The following is a 23,009-nucleotide window of genomic DNA, read 5'->3' on the forward strand; positions in this document are numbered from 1 at the left end:
TTGTCAGTCCCTCAGGCCTTGCTAGCAAAAAGGCTGGAGGGGCACAAGGAACGGGGAGGGGACACAGCCAGGACAGCTGGCCTGAGCTAGCGAAGGAGGTATTCCATACCATGGGGTGTCATTCCTGGTGTATAAACTGGGGGGCTGGCCGGGGTGGGCAGGTCATTGCTCGGGGACCGGGCATGGGTCAGCAGGCGGTGAGCAGTTGTGCTGTGCACCACGTGTTCCCTTCTGCCTCTCCCTCTGGATGCCATTTTTCCCTTCCCCTTTTCATGATAACTGTTATTGTCATCATTGGTACTATTGCTCTTTCATTTGTATTCTATTTGAATTATTAAATTGTTCTTATCTCAACCCTCAAGTTTTACATTCCTTTCTGATTCTCCTCCCCATCCCTCTGGGTGAGGGGGGAGTGAGCGAGCGGCTGCGTGGTACGTAATTACCAGCCAGGGTTAAACCACAACAAGCGGGAAAGACATCTCCAGAGGTTTATTTTAAACACCTACTACAGGGTAAAATAGATGTTTCTCAGGAGGCACCCATCCCTCTATGCCTCTGTGTCCACCACAGAGCTGGTGTCTCAGACCAGGCACCCGACTTCTGGTGATGAACATCAGGGAAGCTGAGTGCCACCATCATTGGGCTCAACTGAACCAAGCTACAGCAGAGTTGTACTTAGCCCATAACCTATTAACAGGACATTGTTTGGGAAACTAAATGTTTGGGAAATTGAAATGCTTTCTTTCTGAAGACAGTTATCTAATTATTATTTTTGTTAAGTGGGGAGGGGAGGGAGAGAAAGAATATCTTTATCTTGTGGGAGACACAGGAACAGAACAAAGGGCCTTTTTGGCTTTTACTGCAGTTGCAGAAAGCAATCCTCAGTGATATAACTCATCAAAAAGATTTTGTATGCTAAAGAAGATTTTCTGTGAAATTCTTCTGGGCAAATTCATCTGGGGTGCATTAAGACAAATCCAGTTATACTGATCTATTACTTCTGTCTGAGAACTTCGTTTTCTTCAATTTAAAAACAATGCAAGGGAGTAGGAAAATGTTTAAGCAATGAGACATGACATACTATACCACGCTGTACTGTTGATTAATGTGTATCCCGGGTGGAGAGGGAGTAAGACAAGTGCCTACACCATATGCGGTGAGCGCATTAATCAATATTAATGTGTATTAACAGGTACAGAGAGAGGGTACTGAAGAAGAGCTGGGTTTGGAGCCCAGTCCTGCTGTGATGGCAATGCGGGACTGAGTCCTGTTGACACAAGGAATTGGCCTGACCTCTGAGGCTCTGACCTTAGAAAAGCACGTGCATTTGATGAACTCACTGCCACAGGATGTTGCTGATGCTAAAAGCTTTACATGGATTCAAGGAGAGGCACAGCAAGTTCACAGATCAGAAATAATTTCAGGCTGTAAATTCAAAGAAACATCTCTAGGTCAGGAAGTCTTTCAGCTGCAAATGATTGGAAGCAGGGAGAGTACCCAGGGAAGTATCACGTATCGTGCACCCTGGGTTTATACTCTTTCCTGGACATCTCCTTTTGGCAGCCACCAGGGGCAGGACAGAGAGCTAGAGCGCCATGTGGTACCACCCCATTCAGTGTTCTTATAGTCTGGTTTTTTATGTCCTAAACTTACAACATATGACTAGTCCCCTTTAAGTCTATGCGAGTTGTACAACACTCAAGAGTGGAACAGTATATGCAGCTATATATATAACTCCATGGATAAACTGAACCGCGTCCAGACTTTTAGGTAGCTGGCTCAGTGTGAAGACCAGCAGGCATTCGGCACGATCTTCCACCACAGAGACCACCAAGTACCCACTGCCGGTGACACAGCAGCTCTCATTTCCAAGCTCCGGCACAGCACAGTGCCTTGAGAGCTACTGTCTGCCTGAAGGTGAGAAACCAGCCAAGAGACATAACTCAGTGCAGTACAAAGCACTTTAGGAACCCCGCATCACCGCTGCTCCAGATGCAGGAGAGAGGTGGGATCCCCCCTTGGCATGAGGCAGCAGCTCTTGCTCTCCGCTAAATTCAGAAGCATCCCTGTTTTCTACTCTGCAGGGCAGAGACCGTGTAACGCAACTGCCATGTTAGGGAAGCAAAGAAAAAAAAATAACACATTGCCTATTGGAGTGTATTAATGTGCCCCACAGCAGTCTCATTACGACTGTTAAACATTTACCCAAGATACTGAAATAAATGTCTTCTTTATTCATGGCCTCCCCTCCAGCCTCTCTGTTACTTCCAGACCCTCCGGTACCAGCACAGGAACCAGGCTGGTTCAATAGTCCCGACAGCCAAAGAATGCTGTCAACTGCCTACTTTCAAATTAAATCAAGCTTCTCTAATGTTTCTAATTTAATGTATTAATGCACACAACAAAAGCAAAGCTTTTGGTTTGGCTTTTCTTTCATTCATGTGGTCCTGTGTTTCAAAACATTTTTTGAGTGGCTGAGATGGCTTTTAAATTATACTTTCAACCGATAAGTAAATGAAGAGATTTGAATACTGATCATTTTCCAGCACCATGATTTTGAATTTAAAGAAACTATTATTTTAAAGATGACTGGCTATAAAGGTGGAAGTACTCTAAAAACTGGACGTGTCAGTAAAACATCTCAGCTGTGTTTCGTCCTTCCTCTCCATTTTAGATAACACGAGGGACCATCTGTAACTTACATCACGCTATTAGAATCTGGCCCTGTGCAGATCAATAAAGACGACATGACTTTGCTCCACACTCCAGCCCAAAGCCTTGGCTACTCACTAGACAGCCTGTAATTTCAGCAAGGAAAGAGAATGCCTGCAGGTGTTGAATTAACGCACCATGAAAGTAGAACTCTGCTGTGTTGCGATGGAGTTAAAATCAGGCTTCCCCGGTATTGTTGACAGTATTCAGCTCCCAGTGCATTTCTGACTTTGGATACATAGGCTACCTAGTAATTTTGCCACATCTTGAAAATAGAGCAGGGGAAAAACTCCATTTAGATTCTTACAGCCATAGGTAATATTTACCATTTGCTAACAGATGGTTTTGTTGTGAATGGAGCCTGCTTCTTCAGTCCCACAACACAGGCATTTTCTTCTGCATCACTAAAACTATTAGAAAGGAACTCAATAACAAAAAAGTCACAGATTTCTAAGAAAAATAATTTAAATTCTGATTTTAACCAAAAATATAATCAATAAAAGTCAAACTAGAAAAAAACTGTATTTTGAAAGAAAAACGGTTTAATTATAAACATTTTAATTTTTTTAATTAGAGCTGAAACAATGTACTCCGTAATTGCAATGCCATTATCCCATTGACTTTGGATGAGAAAACTGATACAGGCAGTGAAGAAAACCCATCACCCAGGCAGCTGCTTTTTAAGCAGACACCTGCTCAGCTATGCCTCTGTGGGTCACATCTAGTTGCCGTTCCATATGTGTGACATTTCTGAGGCCAGCTTGTGGCTTTATCTCCCAGTATCTCAGTAAAGCTGTGAAAATTTAGATTTCTGACGAAGGCCATGCTGACACCTGTCTCCACTCCCAACCTGTACCACTGAGTCACCCCACGGGGAGGAACAGGCAAGCCTTCATCGTATTGAGGTGGAGGTGAAGACGTCTGCTCAATATTTTCCATACAGCTGCTCTGTTCCCTGGAGCAAGTTTGCAAGCCCTGAATAGAGCTAGTCGTCAAGCTGAGGTGATGTAGGCAGTTGCCTCAGGCAGCAGGCTGCCAGGGTGGAAATCAGCCATGGCTGTCACTGCAGCTGGAAACGTGCAGGGCAGCAGCTACTTCTGGGTGGGAGAATGAGGGGGCCACATTGAAGCAGGGCCACTACAAGCACTAGATCAGCTTTCCCCACCTATGGGCAAATACCCAGCACCAGAGATTACGCAGTTTTCCTGAGTAACCTTCTCCAGTGCTGCACTTACAACAGCAAAAGCTTTTTCCTAATGACAAACCTGAATGTGGTCTCTGGCTGTTGCCCTATGTCAAATGATCTGCCACCACCTGAAGCACTGTCATCTTTGTGACTGGCCTTCGAGTTGTTCTAGGTACAACCTCACTGGCGTGGACTGGGGGAGAGAAATTCCTCAGTCTACTGGCCATGCTCCTCCTAACGTACCCCACACGCATGTGCCTCCTTTTCGATGAGGGCGCACTGCCAGCTCCTGCTCAGTTTGGCATCCACCTGGTCCTTTCAGCAGTTACAACTCAGGCAGTCAGTTCGCAGTGTTTTTGGTGTGCGAGTTCATTTTAGGCAAGGACAAAAAAAAAAATACCCAAAGCACTACACATCCATAGAAGTTCAAAAATAATGCGTTCAGTTCCCATTATCCCCTTTTTTTCCCCCCTTCTGTACTCACACTGCCCCATGTTGTTATTAATTTCAGCTGTTGGAACTGCCAGTACAAGAGCACCCACAGATACTTTTGAAAACAGGCTTAAAATCATGACTTTCCCAAATGTAATTGGGACAACTGCTGCTAGCTTGTTCAATAGTTATCTGTGTCCATATAGCCAGAGCATATTATGGTGAGAACATATATACGGGGCAGAGAAAGGAGTCTCCAGTATATTTCACTGCTATGTTCACACAATCAAGCAGTGTGGCTCAGTAAAGGTGGATTAGCTGTGTCTAATAGTTAGGGCTGAGGACTCACTGTACACTTTACAAGAATTTCAGGGTATTTTATTTCTGGTTAGCTCTAGTCTATTCCTATGGACTTGATCAGCCACAAACAGTGAATTAGGTGCAAGCTGGGACCACATCTTTCAGATTACTTTCATGTACTCCAAGGCAGCTCTACATATGAACCCAAGTATTGTAAACTGGAAAGATTAAGATTTGTGTTTCAGAGGTGCTGTCCTGATTTGAACTAAAATGCTAATGCAACAGTACCAGTAGAGTTTCTTCTCTGGGCACTTCCTGACCCTACTCTTGTCTCCCAATAGCATATAACCTGCCTCACTCGGAGACCCTGAGAAATCAACACATCCCTGTGATTACAAGCGAATTTCAGGTGTTCAGTACCATTTTTCTTTATCTCATACCTTCAGTTCAAGAATCATTATTATTTCCTTCTCTGCCTCATGTCTTTCATCGCATCATCTTTTATGGCGTGTACTAGCGCAAGCCTACATCCTTCCTGAAGCATTTGAAGGTTGCTGAGTTTATTTACATCCAGCAGCACATTAATACTTTCCACTACAGCACGTTAATACTTTCCATTATGCAACATGAGCTCTTAGCTATTCCTTGGACATTAATTTAGTTGAATATGATAGTCGGAACTCTCTGACGTTGTTAAAGTTAATGATCTGATACTTTACAAGACAAGAGACATTTCAAATCAAATTGATCATATTAATAGTTTTATTGAGCAACATTAGCAGAAGTATGTTGTTCCACAATGTCCCTCAAGCAAAGCCTTTATTGGCACATTAATGGTGACAGAATGTCCAAATCCAAAGTAAGAGGCACTTTTTATTTATATAACACAATTACAGATAGCCTAAAATTCCAGATCAGAAACTGACAACCATACGGCTGTTTGAAAGCCCTATCTGCTGTTGAAAAGTATGGATAACTGCTGCATGCAAATCACTACACTTTATTGACAGGTTCTCTGTGTTTCCAGCTGCCTGTGCCAGGGAAGAGGAATATCTGGTGGAAGGGCAATGAATGAATTTTCTCCTGAGGTACCGAAGTATCTGGGAGTCCATTTGATGCTAGGAAGAGGGGAAGGTAGCCAGCATCTTGAAAAATAAGACTTTTCCTGAGTGGTAAGATAGTACAGCATTTCGGGTCTACGTGATGCATGCTGAAGAGAACTTGGTGAGGAAGGCAAGTGGGAAGAGAGCTGGGAAGAGCAGATTATACCTGAGTAAGTCAGAATAGGCCAGTTTCACAGGCATGATTTAAAGCTGCTGAGAATCATTCACACTGTACTTACTACCTCAGTCTACTGGACCTAAAAGGACTTATTCAAGCCAAAGACTTTCTCAGCCACAGGAATGCCGCACTGGCCTTCACACATATGATCAGAGGAGCAGTTTTTCACATAGATCACAGGCCAAATTCATCAAACTTTTCTTCTCCCAATGGCCATGTCACTTAGGTCAAGCTGTATTCCAAGTATCATTAAAATAGCGCAGAATTCTCAATTTTTAAAACTTTCTCTATGTCAGATTGCCAAGTGTTTTTTCCAACACACTCTCTTTAAGACGGCATATCTATATAAACAACTATAATTGATCAACTTATGCCACATACCTCGGAGCACATGCGATAGGATTATCTGACACAGTTTAAGGTGTTTTGATGAAGAAAGAGTAGCTTCTGCTACATTACTTTGAGCATCCAAACTGAAAGCTGAAGAGAGCACAGTTCAACAAAATCTTCCATCTCCATCCCTCCTTCCCATTGGGTGTATTTGCCTAACATGGCACATCCAGAGAAGAAAACTGTTACCCTAAATAACAGGGGTCATATATGATGCAATATAATAACAAGTTCAGCCTGCAAAGTGCCGTGATCAGACCACTGCTGAGAGTGATCTACCCTGGATGCTCTGACTGTTTCTGCTGATGGCATTAGGCACTATGCAACCTGAATTGCACATCACTCCCTCTGCGTTAGACACCACAGCATCCACAACATTAGGCAAATATACTAAGCAGTGTGATTACCACACCAAAGGGGTATTTTGGATAAGCTTTGAAACTTGTAGCAGTGGTCAAAACTGTGGCTTCCAAGGGCTTGCAGTTTTCAGCCTGTCTTCTTTCACAGTGTTTTCAATTACAAGTGCAAGGCAGCCAGTGAGAAGTGGTGAACGTGCCCATAACCCATTGAGGCAAAAGACTTCATTATTGCCTTAGAAAAGTAAGATCCTATCAAATTGTCTAAGCAGCTTTAAGTCACTGAGAGTTTGGCACCCTGCTAGATCAACAAATAGAAAAGGAATAAAGACCATCCCAGCTAATAGTGTAAAGAAGTCTACATGGCAAACCCTTCTGCCAGTTCTACGATTTGCTGCTTTCTCCCCAGGTACAAATCATTTTCTGTGCCTACAATTTTCAAGAGAGAGCCTTTGAAACTGTGTATGATGCAACGAAGTTTGACAACAACCCAGCAAGGTCTGCAGCTGAAAAAGGAGGCAGCAGCAATCAGGGGTGAACTGCAGACAATTGTTCCACAGCCGCTGTTGCCGAATTGTAAGCCTGTGCTCGTGAACTAAAAAAATCTATCTCAGATAATTGACATTTATTTGATTGAAACAGCAGGGTGCCCTCCATCAGAATGGGAGGAGACCATATGGAATAACAGTATGAGTGGAGATAATGTTTGTCTGCTGAGTGTGTCAATGTGTTTAGAGATTATTCATCGGGCTCTAGGGATTCCAGTATGGTAATGTTTCAGCTAAATTAGAATCAGATTAATTGCTCTAATCTAATGCAAAGACAATGTTTATCAAATTATTGCTCCTTCACCACATGATATTGCAGTGTCATTACTCTTTGAGTTAAAAAAAAAAAAAAATATCAAAAGGCTCTCTTGTATCACATCTGCTCAAGAGCTCCGTAACAGTGCTGATTTCTGCACAGGAGAGTTAATGCAGTTTATAACTCTGTGAAGGAACTAATGAATTGGAGTGAAAGCTTTGTAGAAAATAAATCCTCCATATTGTGGGTAGGTCTTAAACTATATTAATTAGAATTACTTTGCCTCCTTTTGGCCTTGAGCTTTTTTGGAGGGAATGCTTTATTTTTACTCAAATTTTGTTTTAAATTTTATTTCGGTGGAAGCACGGGGAGGGGGATGTCATAGGAGGTAGCAGTAATACTGAAAAATACAGTAAAAAAAATAATGTTTTCCTCAATTTTTCATCTTTCAAAATTTTCTTCTTATCTGGAAATTACGATGAAATTACCAAAAGTTGAATATGCAGATAAGATGCCTAAAACCCTTCAGATATGCTTTACATTATTTAATGTTTAGGGTTATTTTAGATCACATATCAAATGCCAGCATTATTTTAGATCACATATCAAAAGCCAGCACTGAGGAGACATGAGCTCTTCAGCTCCTTTAAAATGCAGTGGAAATCTGCAGTTCTGGTAACACTGCACTGCAGGTGTTGAGTACACTCCTTTAATCACTCAGTGGCTTGAATGGTGCAAGAATGGGCTCCAAAAATGTCTTTTAAAAGCTGCATCAGGGTTTGTTACCCTTGGTATTTTAGAATATTTTCAGTATATGCTACACATGCTAAAGCACAACATTAAAACATTAGCCCTTTTAAAACTGGATCTGGTAAGCATGATCCTCAAAAGGGGTAGAAGCATTATCTCTTCTCAAAAGTGCTAACAAACCAACCAGGAATCTGGTTTTCCAGTGTTGCACCGATGTGATGATGCTGAAAAGCCTTGGAGTTCACAGGACTTTGTGTATCAAACTGGAATGACAGAAGACAGCCAGGCACTTTGTCTCTGCTTAATTTATAATGGTGACACTGTGTTTGCGAGGCATTCAGGCTGCATGCTTAAGAGAGCACTGAACAAATATTTTCTAGGCTTCCATAGTAACTAATAGTTGTTCTTGCCTTTAAAGGGTCATACATCCTCTCAAGGCATATTTCACTGAAATTCTATTTAAGAAAAGTGAATACCTTCGTTAGTGGAGTGCCCATAATGCATATTAGAGCACATAGTTTACAGAAGTGGGCCAAACATAACCATGATAGTGACTGAATGCTGAGCAAAAACCAGTGCTTACAGTGCTTACACATTCTGTCTCCAGTAGCTTTTGCTCCCAGGTACCACCCAGCACAAGGATGCCAAGTTTTTAAGGCACAGACCTGCGGTTGCTGCATATTTGTTGTGCTAGTATTTTAAGATTCACTGTTTCCATAACCTATTCCCCCACATATTTTTCCCAGACACATACAACTGGGTTTTCGGGCACTTCTGGAGAGACAAACCCTCCCTCAAGCTTTTTTATTTGTGAGATATTAAAAGTTCATGGCAACTCTCCCACCTAAGGCTTTGAGTTTTAAGCCTTGCTTTATAAAACATAGATCAAAGTTAAAGCAGCATGCGCAGTTCAAACTGGGCTGCATAAACCAGACACACTCTGAAGCCATGATGACAAAGCTCTAGCCACTTGCTCTTTTCCGAGTTTCAATGCAAAGCTGTTGTTAAACCCTTTTCGGTTACCCAGGGTTTTATATACCTGTTTGAAACTAATGGGAACGTCTGCCCTCTTTCCTGGAGTTTTACTTTTGAAGTCAGTAAGGCTCCAGAAAGCTGTGGTCTACAGCGAAGAGACACTTACTCCATCATCACTCACTGCTTGGATCTAACCTCATAGCTTTTGTTCTGAGAGCCTCAGCAATAGCTTCCCCGTTGTTTTCCCTGCTGTAGGAGCTGTGAACCGCCAGCCCAGCCACTCCCCGCTGGGCTCCCGAGATCTGCGCAGCACAAAGACCTGCATCCACGGCGTGCCGGGGACAGGAAGGCGCTTCTCACAGATACATATAGCTTAAGGATGATGTGACTTTCTGAGGAATACTGCGACTCACTGAATAGCTCGCATCATGAAAACCCTGTTTGGGAAAAATATACCGGTTTAGTACAGATCTATAAGCTTTGAAATACAGATGGGTAATCTAAATCCTTAATTTAAATAAATGACTTATACATGATCTTTAAACTATCCACTACCATTATTTGGAAATGATTTAAAGTAGCTGTAGTCCCACGCAGGAGAAACGGTAACATGCCGTCAGGGAACCTTTGTTGGTAAAATATACAGCTTTATCTGTTTCGAAGTAAAAAAATGTTGCTCACATAGGACACTCCATGTGGCAATGAATTAGAAGATTTGCAAACTAGCAGCAGGGGTTAGTGTTTCTGAAGGAAAGTCCTTTACTAGAATCTGCAGGGTACTTCAAAATTGCTATTATTACTATCTATTAAAAATCACAGTGTTAAAAATGCATAGAATGCTCTACAAAAAGATTAATGTTATACTTTGTTCCTTGCTCCAAAGAATTTAAAACACGGTTCTGCCTCCAGAGACGTTGTTGCCATACTCATGTAAGCCTGAAGGACCCAACAAAGTCAACAAAAGTTGCAGCATGTGATAAAGAGCACAGCTGGGCACTGGTTTTGTATAGGCAAAGGAAGCAAGGAAATGCAAGAAAAGCAAGATACTCAGGTCTGAGAATTTTGACCTTGACTCCTCTTATGGTGGGGTTTAATTGCTTTGTATGAAATCCTGTTCTCATTGGAAGGCAATGGAAGTTTTATCATCTATCTAAATGCAAATTCAAATGACTTCAAGGAAGTTTCCCCGCTTTAGTTGCGGGTTTTTTTTTTTTTTTTGCAGCGTTGTAATTTGGGCCTGTATACAGGTAGCACTGCAAAATGTATCATCTCAACTGTCCTTCAGGTTATTTAACAAAGCAGTATAGCTCTAAATACTGCTTTCATTACTTCTGTAAATGTGTGGCATACACATGTATATATGTGTCTGTATATACATATATTGGAAAGAAACCACGTGAGTAAATTTTGGAGAATAAAAATGTTTGCTTTTTTAATTTTGACAGGACAGTTTTCGGCACCCAATCATTGTCCAAAGTGACATGTGCTAAGAAGTGAAACAAAAGGACTTATGTTTCTTTGGTTTATAAATGCAAGTAATGGGATAAGAGGAAAATTCCCAGATAATTAACTCTGATTACAGTTTCCTTCCAAGTTGTCATTCACACATGTATGCAAAATTCATAAAGCTATGTGGTCTTCTCTACAGAAAGTCAGAGGCAGTTTTAGACTCAGGAACGGCTGCAGTGAGAGGACAATAAGGAGCGTCACCCTACTTATTTTCCTATAGTATTTCTTCAATATTTTGGAGCTGTACCAGCAGAGCAGAAGCCTGTGCTGGCATGACTTGGTAAGTATCTCACAACCTCAGTACTCAACCATGACATCTGCAGAGCCAACACAAACTGTTGCATCAAAAAAGTATGTACATATTTTAGTTACATTTTTAACTAGATGTAATTTTTCTGATCTCTAATGCAGATACGTAATGTATGAAGGGCAGAGGTTATATACACCCTATACAGGCAGCAGAATAGTGTTGCAGCATAACAGCAACTTTCCACTGTTCAATAACCCAATTTTTATCTAATTATCGCAAATTGTAACATAATTTCTAAGCCAACAACATTGTTATAACTAATTTTCTGCTTGAGCTATACAAACACTAAAAACCACCTGAAAATGGCAAACTTGTGTGCGTAATTGAAAAAAAAAAAAACCCACAGTTTGTGGTAAACAAAATGTGCCAAGGCTTTTAACCTGGAGCAAATTATTACAGCTGTTAATAAAACCTGTTTAAATAGCTTTCATAATACATAAGAAATACATGCTCACATAGCTCTGGATGCAGCTCCTTAGCTTTGTCTCACAGGTGTAGCCTAGTGATTGCAGTAGAAATAGAGTAACCACAGAATTCAGTATTGCAGGACTGGTGACTCCTGTAAAGGGATAAACATACTGCTGTTTTGCACAGCTGCAGGCTTTGAAAGACACAGATGTACTTTGCATCTATAACTCCAAAAAAAAAGTAAAAACGAGCCCACAACACTTCTTCAATTGATTTGCCCTTTGTCACTGTCACAGATATGTTTTCCCTATTTTGACAGGTAGTTGTAATTCTATTAGCAGCCCATCGACTTCCCCGTGAAATCGATCTGTGTTGGGCTAGCTGGGTCTTCTTAAACCAGCTGATTTATTGCTTCTGCCTGCTAAAAAAAAAAAAAAAAAAGAAAAAGAAGAAGAAAAAGAAGGTCTTCTGCCTCCACAGTGAACAAAGTACCTAAGCAGTGTCTGAAAATGGATAATTTTTAGCCTGACTGCTGGTCATCTCACCAGTAGATGAGCTGTGACCTTTCACCAGCAGTTTTGCTGAGACGCCTGCTGATGTGGCATGTATAAATGATTTTCAATTTCCCTTATTAATTTATCTGGCTGCCTCACGTATAAACTAGAAGATCTTATTCACCCTAAATGTCCTCAGCATCAATCTATCTTGTTTACCTAATTTTGCGATTTTGCACTGGGTTGTCCAACCACCTGAAACTGGGGAAACTTTTGAAACACATTCAATGCTTATTCACTCATGCAGACAGAAAAGGGGGCACACAGGTGAATTTACCATTGTTGGAATTCTAGTTTAGGTTAGAGAAACAGGTTATCATCATACTCTTCTTATTCAGTGGTATCTGAAGAATGATTTGCAGGGTCTGAAATGATGTCCTGGGAATTTTAAAGCATGTCCTGGTATCTGTCTTTGTTGCATTAATTCTTCCTTCTCTCCTCTGGGTCACAAAAATAAATTACTTTTCTACTGGCCAAAAGGCAAGTTTATATTGTTTCAGGTTGTTCTGTGGAGCTTTTCTATTATCTGTAAATATGAATTTTTGACTGTGAATACAAAGAGATAAAGAATATTTTTGAGTACTTGGCTTTCTTAAGCAGAAGTCAGTTCCTAGCTGCTTTTTCTAATAGGCTGTGGAATCAAAGTAGAGATTTAAAAAGGGAGAACTACTGCTTGCCAGATTTAGTACCTCTCCTTTTTACATAACGGTGGGGTCGCTCATTTTGGTTAACCAATCCTCATCAATTCCTATCATGTACTAGAAAGGGTTACAAGAGTAAGTACAGAGATGTTGTATTGTAGGTGATCATCAGGAAGGAAGCTGACCTACCCAAAATGTTGCAGTAGTAAGTTATTTTCCTTCCGGTCTCCTTTCCTTCCAACTCAATTCAAGATCCATTATGGACCTTAAAAAGCACCTTAATACTGACTCAAAAGGTCCAAGGGGGAAAATGAAAACAATCCAGCAGTTATGTGACCTTAAAAAGAAGAAGGAGGATGCATAGAAGAAAGTCCACAGGTATGCAGTGCAGAAAAAGGAAGAAAATTCAGTAATACCCACTTAAAACCAGAGTTAAATAGTACAGCTGGAGGTAGATATTAAGGCTGATACACTATACTTGGTAAAGAGAAAAATACTACATCAAAGTAAGACCGCAACTAGGAGGGAAAGAAGGAGTTATCTTGCAATGCCTACAACAGAAAAAGCATCCAGGAGATCTAGGATCTATTTAGTCCTTTCAAATATTAAAACCTAAAGAAAAATAAGTCAGACCACAGCTCAAGCCAGCACCTTATAGGAAGAGACTGGTGGTAAGAGTTTGAACAAACTGGCAGAAATTTCTCAGGTTAGAATCCAATGAAACACCTCAGACCAGAGTACAACAGGGACATGTAAACAAAAGAAGCATTATCAATGAAAAAAGCACAGCCTGAAAAAAGGCAGCAGGCAAAAAGAAGGGGTGCATTCAGTGCAGCTTTCGGACAGGACCACACCACCTGCCTCTGTTCCACTAACAGAGCTCCCTGCTGGTAAGGCACCCCCAAAGACCTCAAACTGGACAGTAAAACACCCTGCACAGAGACAACAATGGAATCTAGACCAGCTGACCTGCCACTTTTCTGGTCTACCCACCTCCACCACAGGTTGTTTTTTTCTGTGGGTGTGATGCAGGCTAAGTTTTTGTCAAAAGACAGGAAACCATAACATATCACCTTTACAGAATTAAAAAAGGCAGCAGGTTCAAAATGAGTAAAAGGGCATGTGACAACACCAGCAAACTCCACCAATACCTGAAACATGTCTTTGCCACATAAGGCATCCATCATATATCCCTGAACAACAGGCTGCCTCTCATAATGGTGAAGTTTAAAGAACAAGTCTATCTAACATGGGTATCTGACTTTCACCTACATTTTAGGCACCAAAAGTTGCTTTTATCTCATATTAAGGTCTATACAGCATACATGAGTACATCTGAGTTTATCAGGGGTGTCTGGAAAGAAGCTTATTTGGCCTGCATTTGGTCAGAAGAATAAATTCCATCAATCGTCTTGGTTAGACTGGCAGTGACCACAACAGGAAACTAGGCAACTACTCATTGGACATGCCCACCTAAACTCAGGCAATGTTAGTGAAGCAGTCTCCTTTAAGAAAGTGCCCATGCTCTCTGAGTAGTGGAGACATGTCCTCTTCAGGGATTTTAGACTTAATTTAAAAGTCCTAGAGAAAAAAAACTTGTTAGGACTGGTAAGGAAACAATGCATAAAGTGATTAATGTGGAGCTATAATCACAGTGTGCTTGATTTGTTATGCAACGCAGAACAAATCCTCAGGTCAGGACTGCAGTAAACCTCATCCAGCTTTTGAAGGGAATACAGCCTGTTTGTCTTCACTGAACTGAATCTTCAACATGCCACAGCTAATTAATGACTCTGAAAGTCTGTAAATACTTTGACGAATATTGATATATCAGCCTGAAATCCTCACTTGGCTAGTTGGCTAAGTCTTACCTCATTTACTTCAGTGATGCTGAGAATGAATGTAGTGATTTCATCGTCTTCAGCTCCTAATAAAACAGTTAATTCAAGCAAAAAGATGTATAAAGAGGATCATGCTGAGATAGGAACCAAAGAAATTACTTCTGATAAAATAAGAAAAATGGAATCTTTCCCTGTACATGTCTACAGCTGTAAAGATATCTTGGAAGAATATTTCCCAAAGTCCTTTCCATTAAAATGAACAATAAAACAAAGGGTCAAATTCAGAGCTGACTCACAGCAGACAAATACTATGAAGAATTTGACTTTGCTGGAGTCAAACTATTTACACTACTTAGACCAATCTGGCCTAAAATACTTAAAACACGATCAGTTGGATACTTGAGGTCTGATTCGTTACACTAGTATGTAAGACCTACATGCTGAGGAATATTTTTTTAATCCATTTTCCTAATTCACAGTGCCACTGGCAGTGAAGATCTAGATACCAATCATTTTTCAAATTACAACTAAAGTCTAACTATGATATCAGTTTTTATTATTTTCCTATCCGCCTGATGCTAAACCTACCCAAAGGTTATAAACATAATACAAGTCAGCAAGCAAAGGTACATAATTAAGATGCATACAAAATACCCTGTGCAGCAAGTAAGTATTTTCTTTTTAATTATATTATTACCTGAGTTTATGTTACTAAATTGCTACACAATTTCATATATAATTGATTTTCCAAGAAAAATATTACCAAAGTGATTCTGTGGTTCAAAACAGCATGAACTTAATAATATACAAACAATTTTTATCTCACAACCTATAGGGCTGCATGGGATTTGTATGCTGAAAAAAATATTCCTTCATATTAACAGTAATTTTGAATGTAACATAAAAACTCAATGACTTTTTTTCTCTGTATTTGTTAAGAAGAATTCTAACGGTGCCTCCTGTGAGGATATATTTTGTAGGTGCTTTTGCAGATTATGAAAATAGTTGCGAGGAAATATTTGGATAAAGGAAGACAAAGCTCCAGGTAGCAATAGGTTTCATACTGAGTTGATAAATGCAATTAGGGATCAGAAGGATGAACAATTACTTCAGGGGAGTTTTGATACCAGAATGCAATATCAGATGATTAGAAAACTGGAAAAATATCATCTTTTTCCTATTGCAGAAGCACCCAGCAGCCTCAGCCCAAGTGAGAAAACCACCATGCTAGGGCAATGGATATTGCATGCCCTGAAGTGTTCACAGGCTCAGTAATCAAATATGAGAAAGGAATACCTGATGTTGAGAAACTATAAAGCTACCTTAGCCCAGCACAATGCAAGAAGTACTGTGAAGAGTTAAAATGAAGGAGATCTGGGAGAGATTCTTCTTGGCCCAGAGGGTTTGAGAGGGGTGGAAAATGTTCCTTGCCTGTGCAGAAGAAGAGCAGAGCAACCCAGAACCCACCACTACAGTTCTGATGAAGAGGTAGATGCATTTCACAGGCACTTTTAATGAAGGAACTACGAATTTACCAACGTTAATATCTTGCCAAACCATGTATAGCAATATCACAGGGTTTGTGTTACTAATTGCCAGAATTACTCACGTAATTGATTCTCAGAGAGCACTATTGTGGGCAGCATTCCACCACTGCTGTCAGATGATGAGCACCTCAGCACAGCACCAACTGCACTGAGCTCCTGCTGCCGACAGACGATGCACAGCCTTCCCCAGACCATGAGGCACGGGGTAGGTCTTCGCAGTCCTTCACAGTTAAAGCTTTTGTTGAAGAAAAATTAAACTGAACTTGATAACTTAACCTCTGATACGGTCTCTTAGAACTCAGAATAAAAAGCAATGGGATACTAAAGCATGTGCTGATTAGCTGAGCAATTCTAACTCAGTTATTGTTTCCATTACGTGACTAATAGCCTCTTCTGAACAGGCTTGATTTTTGTATCTGTTTGCATTAGAGTCAATTTGTGGTATGAGATTGGTATTATTTATTGAATGCTACACCCAGCTGCAAAGTTAAAAGTATGACAAGCTTCTATGAATTTAATTACACTACTGTGAGACACAGGCTTGTACAGATGCTATGAATTAAGTTTAGCAAATATGACTGGTGTGGTGAATGGTCAAATGGAGGTTACCAGCTCCATGAAATTTCTTTACTCATTTCAAAAACTTTATGGACTGTTGTTTTGACCTGAGCTGACCAGGCTTTTGGGACTTGCTTATTTTGTGCATGCAAGCATTCAAAATCAAGTCAAGTTTACTTAAATATGTAGGTCTAACCTGAGCCAGAATATGTTCAAACTTGGAGGCAAGTTAGGGTTCAGTATCACTGAGCAATGTGACTGTGCACTGGAGATTCTTTAGTACATTTGAAGCTGCAGAATTTTTTCATTACTAAAAATACTTAGTATTCTGGAAGGTAGAATAAATTTGACAGCAATAAACATTTAGCGCCTTTTTCTATTTTGTCTAAACCCTTCTGCTCTAAGTGCTACAGTCTCTCTCTTTTCTTGTTCCAATATGTAATTGACAGCTCTGCCCAATGTCCTTTTCTACCTTTTGATTTTTCCCCTGGCTGCTAATAGCATACACCATTTTATACAGCTTCAGTCTATTAACCAAGTGGCTGACCTTGTGGGATGCTGAACACCTGCTGGAATACACTCAGTGCCCGTAATTCTCATTGATTTCATTAGGAGGAGAGAGAACTTGCTCTCTCCCAGGTCATTTAGGCTGATGAACAAAACCTCACTAGTAAAGACAGAGCTCTTGGTGGACCCTTGTGGTTCCAGAAAGTCAGACCAACATCACAGGTAGCTGCTTTCAGAGCACCCAGCCTGGGACTGATGCCAGACAATATTAATTGTCAAGAAATAGAAATTAGGAGCACAGCTATTCTTCATTTCTTACACAGTCAGTGAAGGGAAACGTTAAAATGTGCCCCACTGGGTCTCACCAGTAATCCATCTAGCCTAGTATCATGCCTCTAACTTGCACAAGAAGAGGGATACTACTAAGGACAGCCCACAAGCCAGGCTACTTTCTACAGTCTCTTCTTTGTGTACCCCAGCACCTGCAGCTGTTGGCGTAGGGGTGTTGGAAGGTACGTTTCTGCTCCTGATGCTGTCCTCTAGATCCAACTGTACAGGGCTTGGTGAATAGCAACAGTTCTGCCTTTACCTTATCTAGCTCCTTGGTGACTTTGGAAATCTTTGAAAATCTCAGTCATATCCTTCCTCAGCCTTTTCCTTTCCAGGTGAAGCATCCCACATCTGCTGACCCCTCCTCATTAGGCAGCTGCCCTACACCTTCTCTGCACCTGCTCTAACACCCCTATGTCTTCTTTGATGTAGAGCCAGAACCGCTCACAGTGGTCAAAAATGGGGCACACCAAAGTTATAATGGCAAAATGGTGCCTTCTGCTTTGTTCTGAGTGACAGAGGATCTGAGCCACAGAGCTTTCTGTTTATATGCCAGCGACCATAGGACCTGTCACACCTACAGCAGCTATGTGCATCCAAGCCAGTCACTCCAACCTCCTTTTAGGGAGTGGCCCCCTTCAGACATGAGTCATCTGATTTATTTTTTCACCTGTTCTAAGATGAAATAATCAGCACCTTCTCGTGTTGCTGCTCCTTCCTGCTGCCTGTAAAGGTACACTACACACCTAGGGCAGGTACGGATGCCTGGACTGTGGCTGCTTACAGCTGACTAGAAGAATCTCTCCTGGCATGACTTTGATTTCCAAACCCATTCCCTGCCTTCTTGCATTGGATTTTGGGGAGAAGCAATCTAAGCAGAGGAGTCCTGAATCATCACACAGTGAATTAAAACTTGTTTTGATCCAGGCAGAGGTTAGAGAAGAAAGGGACGTGTTCTCAGCATAGGTTCATCCAGGCTGCAGGTTTTCTGGGCAGATGTGACTTCGGCTAGGTGTGCTTAAAAAAGAGTTCCTTTAGCAAAAAACAAGGAGTATTTGAAGCATTAAGTTTGCAAAGCAATGTTAGTGAGAATATAAACCAGTGATAAAGGAATATTGAAATAAGCTCTAGTGATGACTGGGACTAAGAAATAACAATGAAAGGATGATAGACAGATAAATACCACTTCCTTTTGCTTTTATCTTTCCTGGAGAGTATGTTTTTCATTTCAGGAACATGACCAGTTCATAATGAAGTGTGGGAAGTGACAGATAGAGAGAAGAAAAGATTGAGTGCTAACTGCTATCCCACCAGTTGTTTTGTATCCCAGTCACTACTGCAAGAGTGACTCATTCTGCTTTAGTTCACATGCATATATTTGGCACTATTCCAGAAAATAATTTTGAGGATTTCATTAAAAAAAAAAAAAAGAAAAAAAGAAAAAAGGGTAAGTATACATGCAGGTAAAATACTACCTCTGCACTCCAGTCCAGCCTTGTTTTGAGTACCCTCAGAGCTTGCACAGTGGATTAATCTCCAGCAAGACATTTCATGTGTGATTTATTAGGCATCTTGCTTTGGTTTTAGTGAACTTTCCTGTGAGGGAGCACATTACAATCAACTTTGAAACACAGAGTTAGTCACAACCCCTAAGTATAGAGACACAACCATGTCTCCATAATATTTACTTACCGGCTTATTTATTTGCAATTCTCAGGGCAGTAAACTAATAATAAGCTCCCACTAAGTCACTTAAAGTGATAATATCCTTTCACTTACATCACTAAAACATGTAACCGTTATCTATAAAAATTTAAAAAACTGGAAACTGCAAAGATCAAAGGCGAAAGCTAAGAAGTACATATTAGAAATAACAACAGATGGCCCCAAAATGAAAACAAATGAACTCATTCCTAGAGCTCTGCTGCCGTTCATAAGCCATTTGCACTGGGGGTTTGTAGTTTATGACTTAACTGGGCCCTTCCAGAGAAATAAAATCTTGTATTCGCTACAGAGCCATCATTTGTATCAAATTCTTTACAAAATCAAATAATTTATTTGTAATAAATATTTGCAAATTTATCTAGTGACATTTAAGATGTATATACAAGCAACCATTTGTTCTGTTCTCATGTTTGTTAGGTACAAATCTGCAGAACAGCATTCACCTCATAATATGCCAGCGCAGGTACTGATACTCGATCACAAATGCAGTGGTGTCACTTACGGGGTCCTTTGCTGTACAGTACTCCTGATTATCAGGTCCAGCCAAGCCTGTTATATCCTTCCCAGGAGACACAGAATAAGCAACGAAGAGCAGAGAATGGTATGCCTTATGCCAGCTGCTATCCCTTGTATTCTTTTCCCATTTGTAACTGAATAAGTAAAACCAAACATCAACATAAGCAGTACAGCTGTCCACACACACCATTTACTTCGTGGTTCCTTTGGTTTTATATATTTTTTGCCCTAACTCTAGAGATGGTTAGTTTGTAACATTATGCTACTTAAGATTCGAAATTCAAAGAACTGTATAAAAATGTATATCACTATAAAAGCCTCTAGTATTCACAACTTACATTTTCCATTTCTTTTCTATTCCTTATATTCTTTTTCAGACTATTTAGCTAGGGCTGAGAACCTCCTCACCTTTTCCACTTTCTTGCCAGAGGGGCTTTGAACCATTCCCACATGTCTTATCGCTGGACACCAGCGAGAAGAGCTCAGCACCTCCCTCTCCGCTTCCCCTCCTCAGGCAGCTGTAGAGAGCAACGGGGTCGCCCCTCAGCCTCCCTTTCCCCAAGCTAGACAAGCCCACAGTCCTTAGCCGCTCCCTGTAGGACGTTCCTTCCAGCCCTTGCCCCAGCTGTGTTGCCCTCCTCTGGATGCGTTCAAGGACCTTCACAGCTTCTCAAGTTGTGGGGCCCAGGACGGCACGCAGTGTTCAGGGTGAGGCTGCACCAAGGCTGGATACAGCAGGACAATCACCTCTCCTGCGGCTGGTCACAGCGTGTCTGACGCACCCCAGGGTGCCGTTTGCCCTCCTGGCTGCCGGGGCACCCTGCTGGCTCACATGGAGCCCGCTGTCAGCCCGCACCCCCACCCCTTCCCTCGGGGCTTGTGTCCAGCCACTTCCCTCACAATTTGTACTTGTGTCCAGCATTACTCCGTCCTAGGTGCAGCACCTGGCACGTTGACTGGTTAAATTTCATCCCATTAATCATAGCCCAGTGCTCCAATCTATCTAGATCCTTCTGCAAGGCCTCTTGCTCCTCAAGAGAGTCACCAGCACCTCCCAGTTTGGTATCATCAGCAAACTTGCTAACGGTGCATTCAGCTCCTGCATGCAGATCACTGATAAACATATGGAACAGCACTGGCCCTAGAACTGAGCCCTGAGGAACACCGCTGGTGGCCGGTCACCAGCCAGATGTAGCCCCATTCACTGCAACCCTCTGAGCCCTGCCCTTCAGCCGGTTCTTCACCCAGCACACCATGAACCCGCTCATCCTGCAGCTGGACAACTTCAGAAGGATGCTGTGAGTGACAGTACCAAAAGCCTTACTAAAAACCCAGAAAAGCTACATCCACTTCATCCCCTAGGCAGGGGACATCAAATTAGTTCAATATGGACTTTCCCTTTGTGAACCCATGTTGACTGTGCCTGTTGATTGCATTATTCTTTAAATGTCTTTCAGTAGCACTCAGTATAATCCTCTCCATAATTTTTCCATGAACTGACGTTAGACTAACAGGTCTGTAGTTCCCTGTGTCTTCCCTCATGCCCTTTTTGTAGAAGAATAACATTGGCTAGCTTCCAGTCAGTGGGGACCTCCCCAGACTGCCAAGACCTTTGATAGATGATTGAGAGGGTCCTGCCATAACATCCACTAGCTCCTTCAGTACTCTGGGATTAATCCCATCAGGCCTCACGGACTTGGGTCCATTCACCTGACACAGCTGGTCCCTACAGTTTCAGTGTCCAAAAGTGAAAAGTTGCTGTTCCCGTATTTGTGGTCCTCCAACTCAGGGGACTGGCAGCCCAAGGTCTATCAGTATTATTAAACACTGAGGCAAAAGACACATTGCATGGCTTTGCTTTTTCTTCATCATTATTAGACATATGACCATCTTCAACAAGGATCTGTCCAATGTTTTCTTCAGACCTCCTCTTCCTATTAACATACTTAAAAGAACCCTTATTATTATCTGAAAGAATACTGGCCAATTTCAACTCTAAGTGAGCTTTGGCCTTCCATGTCTTGTCCCTGCATAAACAAACCACAGCTCTATACTCTTCCTGCAAAGCCTGACCTTGCTTCCAGAGATCATACAATTTCTTTTTCCTCTTGAATTCCATGAGGAGTTGCCTGTTCAGCCAAGCTGGTCTTCTGCACTGCTTGCTTGACTTATAATGCTGTGGAATAGCCTGCTCCTGTGCTTCTAAAAGGTGGTTCTTAAGGAATGACCAGCACTCATGGACTCCTAAGCCTTCAAAAGCAGATCCCCATGGAACTCTGATAAATAGCTCCCTGTGAAAGCTCAAAGTTTGCATTCCTGAAGTCCAGGGCAGCAACTCTGCTGTCCTTTTTTCTCATTACACTGAAAATTTTAAACTCAGCTATTTCGTGATCACTGTGGCCAAGACAGCCACCTACCATCACATTCCCCACGAGCCACTCTCTATTCACAGACAGCAAGTCTAGGAGGGAGCCTTTTAGTTGGCTCACTGAGTACCTGTGACAGGAAGTTCTCTCCTACAAACCCCAAGAATTTCCAAGGCCTGCTCATCACAGCACTATGGTATTTCCAGTTAATGTCTGGGAAGCTGAAATCTCCCCATAAGGACAAGGGCTACTGATCCAGAAATTTCTCCTAATTGCCTATAGAGTAACTCATCAGTGCTGACATCCTGGCTGGGCCATCAGTAGTAGACACTGACTACAACATCTCCTTTGTTTTCCATCCCCCTAATCCACATCCAGAGGCTCTCCATACATCATCCACTTACTAAATGTAAGGGCTGTGTAATCAAACCTCTCTCTTACCTATAGTGCAACACCTCCTCCTCATTTGCCCTGCCTATTCCTCCTAAACAGCCTGTAGCCCACCATCTCAGCACCCCAATTGTAGGACTCCCTCCACCAAGTCTCACTAATACCAATAATATCATAGTTCTGGGAACTGACCTACGTTTCCAGTTCGTCCTGCTTGTTCCTCAAATGCAATTCTGAAAATTCATGCCACTATCACTGTTTTTTCCTGTCTTTTAGACTGAGGAATAAATATCTCAGAGAGTCAACTCTTCAAACTGTTTTGCGAGGATAAGCAAAGCTGACATGGACAGTATAATTATTTTGGAGGAAGTGAGTGATTGCTATCAACCTGTCCTTCAGTCTATAAACAATTTCAGAAGTGAGTGAAGCTGCTGAATCTGCTAATCATATGCCAGGTATTCACATTTTCTCTTCTCCTGTTTTCTTTTTTCTATTTTTTTCTCCAGTTGCTACCTGAAATCAATAGAGCTTTTTCTACTGACAATTGAGAATATTCCCTGAAATGCCCTGAGCTGCTATGCAGAAGTTTCTTGTTACAGAGAAAGGAGAGAAATGCCAAGT

General features: G+C 41.5%; 1 long non-coding RNA gene across 3 annotated transcripts in view; it reads right to left on the reverse strand.

The window, feature by feature from the left end:
• LOC121090616 overlaps nucleotides 1-23,009 on the reverse strand; it is an 81,147-nt gene that overhangs the window by 53,690 nt on the left and 4,448 nt on the right. The gene's annotated exons all lie outside the window — the stretch shown is intronic.

Source organism: Falco naumanni, chromosome 6 (genome assembly GCF_017639655.2).
Source record: "Falco naumanni isolate bFalNau1 chromosome 6, bFalNau1.pat, whole genome shotgun sequence".
NCBI classification, from domain to species: domain Eukaryota; kingdom Metazoa; phylum Chordata; class Aves; order Falconiformes; family Falconidae; genus Falco; species Falco naumanni.